The sequence below is a fragment of the Microtus ochrogaster genome, linkage group LG4 (assembly GCF_000317375.1).
Source record: "Microtus ochrogaster isolate Prairie Vole_2 linkage group LG4, MicOch1.0, whole genome shotgun sequence".
Classification (NCBI taxonomy): Eukaryota; Metazoa; Chordata; class Mammalia; order Rodentia; family Cricetidae; genus Microtus; species Microtus ochrogaster.
Genome location: NC_022030.1, coordinates 41060 through 48667, shown reverse-complemented (window position 1 = coordinate 48667; position 7608 = coordinate 41060). Strand labels below are relative to the sequence as shown.

Below are 7608 nucleotides of genomic sequence, written 5' to 3'. Positions count from 1 at the left end.
CTCCTTAACATTCTCTTCTGAGCTTGTTTTCAGGTAGCAGATATTTGAAGTTTACTACTTTCCTTTGTTTTCTAGCACTTTCTAACATTTACTTCTATTACTTCATCCCGTTTCCTAGCTCAACTGTTCTTTCTATTGACATTGCTCACACCTCTGCATCCTCTGACCCTTACACAATGAAGCAATCTATGTTTGTGATGTGGTCAGCTCATATGATCACTGTTCAGAGAAATACTAGCCAGTCACAAATATTTATTTCACAAAGAAAGGAGCAGCTTGTAAAATGTAAAGAACTACTACAACAGGCATGCATTATATTTTTGATTTAGTCTTTTCTGCATATGAAATCAATGTTATTGAAAATAATCTTATCACTTTCTGAAGTTATGAAATGCAAATTTTAAATAATTAGTCTCCAGAGAACGACTTTGTTTCTTAGACATTTTATTCCCTAGTTTAGTAAATTATATATGATGAAATAAATGAGGTTCATCTAGATGTCTTTCTCCTATGTCGTTCTGTACCATTTTATGCTACTGTACAATTATTTCTTCATCAAAGGTATTTTAAGCATGTACTAAGCCATACATCCAAAAAGTTGAGAAACACTAAGATGAGTTTGATGAGGCAGGGAACCATAAATGAGCTCTTAGGAGAAACTGAAGCTTATTTTGTGAGAAAAGTACAAGAAAGGAATGAGCAAGAGTACCAGTCAGTGGAAATGGTGTCTGAGCTGGACTCTGTTGACAATCTATATGGTCACTCTGAAACTGTCAAAATATCTGAGCCTACCTTTGTCATAGTGCATAAGAAAAAACAATTGGATAAGTATGTGATATGGATACCTGTGCTAAACATAAATTCGCATAGTGGTTCATCAGGCAGAGCCTTCTGTTTGTCATTCCTGCCCATTTATTTTCCTTATATCCCCTTCTTCAAATATTTAATTTAAAGTATGAAAAGATAGTATAACAAGAAAAACATAAGCTTAGTTTTCTGTTTGAGTGAGAGTTATATTCTTCTTTCTTTCTGAGGCTAGGTAGATAAGCTCTGTCTAATGTCTTCCAGGAAGACTAGTTTATGTATACAAAAGCTACCTTTGGCCTGCTGTAGACAAGTCTAAAACTTACCAGGATGCTGTGGATTTTGTTCTGTCATTTTTCTTTCCTCTTTACCTGATAACTAGTCCTAAACGGCCTATGACTATGGGTTTTGTCTTGCTAATGTTGGCAAATGTTTTGTACTCTGAAGTAATGCAGTCCTGTACGACTTAATTTGAGAAAAATCAAAGCAATCATAAAAGAAGGATCAGAAAGAGAAATGCAGGATCACACTATTTAGTGTGTATTCTATGTTTATAATATAAAGAATTGGAATCCATGCCATTTTTCTACAGGAATAAATGGATAGAATAAGTGAGAAAGATACAGCCGTAAAAGGATTATAGATTCCCAAGTGACTTTCATTAAGAAATCATGCTATGTTCTTTATGGTGCTTAATTTCCAACCACCCTACTGGGCAATTTCAGTTTTAAAAACAGTACAGTTCAAAGAAGATAAGTAACACACAATTAAAACTGAAAATGTAATGTGAACGTAGCTCTGAAAAGCTAAGGAAGCTCGATAAAGAGTTAGATGCTGATCCTCTGAAAATCTTATCAATTTATCTGCATCACAAAATAAAGAGCTTAGTCCACACTCCACCATTGCTTCATAGGGTTTTACACAACATGCTAAGGTATTAATGCAATTTATATTTAGCATCTTTCATTTTGTTCTATTGATTTGTTTCTACTATATGTATTGATTGGATCCTCAAAACTAACCTCTTCACAGTATAATTGTCTTGCTTCAAGGTCAAGGAGCAGTGACTTTACCAAATTTTATTACTATTTTGCTGTTTGTTTGTTTTTTTTTTTTAAAAAAATCAGTGAAGTGTATTGGTTTTGGAAGGTCCTCAATTAGTTGTTAATGAACAATACAAAGACTCAGTCGATATTTGAACTTTTATTGAATCTTTGGCATGACATATTTTGGATTACAATGCATTTTCATCGTATGCTCAACTTATTAGGTCATTCCCATTCATTCCCACTCAAAAGCATAGGGGTGATATCTATTGTCATACTTGATATGGGTCACCTGCTAAGATTAAGTAACCATTAGGAGTGTAAATGAACTACAAAAAGCTGATGAACATTTTAAGAATATTGACTTGCAGGTTCTCAATTCAATTTGAGATCCTTTAATTTTAATGACATAAAACCCAGTGCTTATTACCATATAACCATGATTGATGTTTTTCTGAATAGACTCTAAACTAAATACATTTAGTTGGTTTTACAGTTATAAAAATAAAGTCCTCAGTAAGCCAAATGAACATTGTTCTTTATCTATTATGTGTGTGAGAAATTATAATATGAATACTATATTTAGTTTTCATATATATATATATATATATATATATATACATATATATATATATATTTGGTAAAGGAACAACTTGGAAAAAGTCTAGATCTAAATAAGGGAACAAATAAAAAATGCTTCTTTATGGCAAATATTTAGAAAACTCACTGCAACTTGACTGATTTTGTTGGGTGTGCTTAAATTGTTTGCTTGTTCATGATGTGGCAACTCCATACATGTTGGTATGATTTTCATGTTCTGCAAATCAGGGCTGTCTTTTAATGGTGCGTTCATTTTAAAGCCTACTTAAGCTTCTTTCAAAGTTAAGAGTTAGTTGTGATTGGACTAAAGCTTCCATAGATAGAAGCTGTGAATTCTCTTGATACCAGATGGTCTGTTGACATGGGAGCTGCTGTCGAATCAGAGGAACTGATTCGACAAAGATAGGAAGAGTGTGTGCACCCAAGAAGGAAATGGCAGAGGATCATTTCCCAATATCCACAGTTCATCCCCTGGAAAAATGAAAGAGCAAAACTCAGGAGCCACACAGCTCTCAAGAGATGAGGGACATGCTAGGACAGGGTCACATAAAAAGTGACTCCAAATCTGCCCAGAGGCTAGATGACAAGAGCTCTAATCTAGCAGGCCTAGGAAGGTTATAGATTTGAGTTTGAAGTGTGAATACGTTTAGTTAGCAACTACCAACAGAGACGATGGGAGAGCATTCTTCACAAGAACATAGCAGAATCCAGATTTTCGACAATGAATGTTTCACAAAATCCAATGTGCATTGACAACTAACACTAGACAAAGAAATAATAAAATTTAACTCAATTAGAGATCAAACAAACATGGAAATAAGCAAACAAGTTTCAAAGCAGTATTTTAAACTATATTAACTAATATATTCGCATGGAAAAGGCTTTCAGTTACAAGAAATTCATGAATCTTTTTATCAAAGATGAATGATAAATACATAATTCAATTATCTGAAAAGTTTAATCCAATTGCCAATAATTAATAAAAATTTGGGTATAAGAGCAAGAAATAGAAACAGAGATTAAGCAAAAAAAAAAACTAGAAGGTCATTTATATAAACGGTCAAACTGAAGCTATGTGGGGAAAAAATCAATGAAAAATTAAGTGCTGCTTTTAGTAGCATGGGTTGACTGGGAAGAGGCTTAAAGGAAACTCTGAAATAACAATACTCCTGACAATGGTTTTAATTATACAGGCGTACACATCTGTTAAAACTTACTGTTACCTGCTGTGAGTAAAGGTTATAGTCAGAATTGACTTATATATTTCATTGTGGGCAATTTTAATCCAAAAAAGAAAATAATCAACACTTACATCCTGTTAATAATGGATATGAAACATTTTTCAGTTATGAGAAGGCTGCTTCAAACTCCAAACTTGAATAAAACATATCAAAAGCTGCGATGAATTCAAAGTAGATCTGTCCATGTAAATATATACGAAAAAAATGCAAAGACAGCAAAATGTTAATTTTAGAATCCCAATTGTAAATAATATTGTGTTTAGCACATAAGATTTTAAAACTTTTCTGAAGAAAGGAATTTTTTTATCACAAAATTTTGATAATGAGGCTCTATAGAAATGAGTCTGTCAAGAGCATTTGCTGTTCTTCAAGTGGACTTGAATTTGGTTCCTAGCATTCAAGACAGGCAGCTCACAACCACCTATAGCTACAGCATGAAAGGAGAATCTGACACCCTCTTCTGGTGTCTGCACACATATCACACACAAAACACACACAGACATAAGGGATTTTTAAGTCTTTAGGTACAACCTATATCTAAGATTCACCTAATGCTTTGGTTTCAGTCAACATTCAAAATCAGCACAAACATTTAACATTTCTTAAATGTGTGAAAAGATGGTTGGATGCTACAAAGGAAATTGTCCTTTCATATTTCCTCAGAACTAGATGAACTGAACAACAAAAAAGCTCTGGTAGAAAATCATTTCACCCTGATACCATACCCACCGTTCCTCAACCAGCAGGACCTCTGTTTTCCCTGGGCAACTTTCCAGTTCCAGTTTCCCTTTTAAGGAAGTAAAGGATTTTGACTTTGGATCGCATTAAGTATACAAAGTTGTCTTGTGAAGAATGGCATGAATTGGGGTGAAATGCATTCAGCACAGTGGCTGAGCTCTGTGTATGTGTGTGTGTGTGAGAGAGAGAGTTACTGTGAGTAGTGTGGTACTGCGTGTGTGTGGTACTGTGAGCGTGTGTATGGTACTGTGATTGTGTGGGTGTGGTACTGTGACTGTGTGGGTGTGTGTACTGTGACTGTGTGTGGGTGTGGTACTGTGATTGTGTGTGTGAGAGTTACTGTGAGTAGTGTGATACTGTGTGTGTAGTACTGTGAGCATGTGTGTGGCATTGTGATTGTATGTGTGTGAGTGTGTGTGTGTGGTACTATATCTATGTATGTTTTATTGTGAGTGTTGTGGCACTGTGGGAACTGGTTCCTGGGGTTTAGACAATGCTTTTCTAAATGATAAAAGCCTCTTGTCTGGTAGCAAAAAGGAATCAGATCAATGAAGCCTAAATCAAAATTAAATTCTACTACATAATAACTTCAAACAGCATTATAGTGAAAAGTATGGTGTGTGTGTGTGTGTGTGTGTGTGTGTGTGTGTGTGTGTGTGTATAGTGTTTTGCATACCGGTGCCTTTATTCGTGTATGTGTGCACATGTTTGTGTGCATGTAAGAGCCAGATGTCAATATCAAGCATCTTCCTATGCAGCTTGTGAGAGACAGGATCTCTCACTGAACATGATGCTCACTGACTTTGTCATACAGACTGACCAGAGGACTCCAGGGACATTTTGGTCTTTCCCTCCTCCCAGAACTTGTATTCCAGGCACATCCTCTATGTCTAGCTAGATGTCGATGCTGGGGATCTAAATTCAGGTGCAGCTACTTGAACAACTAGCTTTTTACTGACTGAGCAATCTCTTAAGCTTGCAAAGTAATTTTCTTTCCAAAGCCCAGCCCTGTCTCATCACTGTTCATGCTAAAGGAGCATCGCCCTCACCTGCTCCTTCAGTACTGAGCCATGTAGAAACTGCTCTGCTCTTCTTCCTGTCTGCATACAGTTGTGGTCCCACATCTCTGCTAGCTTCACGGGCAGGTCTTATTGTTCTTTTACAAACAGCTTCATTCTAAGAAAGTGCTCCTGACTATGATCTGAATCCTCGCCTTCCTAGGACAGCAATATTTCTTCTGATTTCCCAGTAGGCCCACAGTACGTCCACAGAATTGACAAAGAGACTTGCAAGCTAGTTCATCCCATATCTCCCATATCTCCCAGCCACTCCTTTTTCAAGATTCAAATATTCCTACTCTTCCCAATACTCTTCTCCAATGTGGAGTGACCTCATAAAGAGGACCCTAAAAGTCTGCCCGATTCAGTCATTTTTATCTCAAATGTCTACCATTCTCTTCCTATGGGTAATTATCAGTCAGTGTGAATTGTGATCTGCTGCAATCAGAGATTTTAAAAAGTATGTTGCAAATGTTTGTGTCCAAGCTTCATCACTGTAAGATGTTTACTTCGAGTTCATAAATTGTGTCTCTAGATTAACTCAGTAGATATTTTAATTTAACTTTAATTTAAAGTTGCCTAACTAGCTCTGGGACCAGGCGGCCTCAGCGGTAAGCAACACAGCCATGGCCAAGATTAAGGCTCGGGACCTGCTCAGCAAGAAGAAGGAGGAGCTGCTAAAACAACTGGACGATTTGAAGGTGGAGCTATCCCAGCTTCACGTTGCCAAGGTGACAGGCTGCACCTCGTACAAGCTCTACAAGATACGAGTTGTCCGCAAATCCATGGCCCGTGTTCTCACCGTCATTAACCAGACTCAAAAGGAAAACCTCAGGAAATTCTACAAGGGCAAGAAGTATAAGCCTCTGGACCTGTGACCCAAGAAAACTAGAGGCATGCGCCCCCCCCCTCCCCGCTTACCAAGCACGAGGAGAAGCTGAAGACAAAGAAGCAGCAGGAAGGAGAGTCTGTACCCGCTACGCAAGTATGCAGTCAAGGCCTAACGGAAGGGCAATAAAGTGCAAGACTGGAAAAAAAAAAGTTGCCTAACTAGTCTTTCTGTCTAATTTTGATTCCCTTGATTTTCCACAGTGTCAATGAAGTAATCTCTCTAAAAAAAATCCTGTTACGTTCTCGTTTTAAGGCATTTGTGAGTTGCCTGTTGTAGCCAAATTTCATGGTCAGCTACATATTAATACAAGAGTGCATGCTTTCCTATATTCAAGTTGGCTGATGACATCATTTTACAAATAAAGCAAGAATATTAAAATTCCCTTTGTGTGAATTTTGTCCTGTCTACATAATCCGTGCAATATACTCAACTCTCATGACCTAGCTCAAATGTTCCTTAGTCACTAAACATGTTTTTTTTTTTGGCTTTGTTACACTGAATTTGCTCCCTTCCTGGTGTGGTATAATACATTTTATTATAGTCCTCAAAATGTTTTAAATCCTGTGTAGTGGATATCTAGCCTATAACATGGTTAGGTATATAAATATCACCACCTAACACATAATACTACTGAGAGTGGAATGTATTGAATAAGAATAAAGTTTTGCATCTGTGAAGGACTCTTACCCACAAAGTCAATAAGCTTATTGGCACCTTGGGATGTTAAATATATGGAATTATTTTGTTATTTTAGCCAAATGAAAGAAAATTCAAGGAAAAAAATCACAGCAGTTGAAAAATAGGTAAACTTTTATCATGTTTTGGTGTCCTCAGTCCCTGCTCCATTTCTACTCTTTCTATTCTATCACAAATGTCCAAATGAACACTATCTATGCACAGTTGCTTCACTGTGTACTTATACAGAAATAAAACCGCTAGGAATTGCCTTTCACCTAAGGCATAACAGCCGGAATTCTTGGTATCCCGAGCATTTGTAATCAGACTACAACGTGACAATCTGAATGACCTCTAATCACAACCATATCAAAAAAGACACAACAAAAACACAGTGATCATGATCATACACAGCCACAAGGTCACTTAATGACTGGATTTTAAATATTTGGTTACCCTTTAGCCATTGAACTTGAACTTCTATTTGTATTACCTTTGTATGAATTTTCTACTTGTATTAATTGTGCTTTCTGTCGCTTTAAGGGACAAGCCAC

At 36.6% G+C, this 7608-nt stretch overlaps 1 pseudogene; it reads left to right on the top strand.

Annotated features, from left to right (window-relative positions):
• Window positions 1-6113: 6113 nt before the first annotated feature.
• Window positions 6114-6491, top strand: LOC102001488 (annotated as a pseudogene).
• Window positions 6492-7608: the final 1117 nt, after the last annotated feature.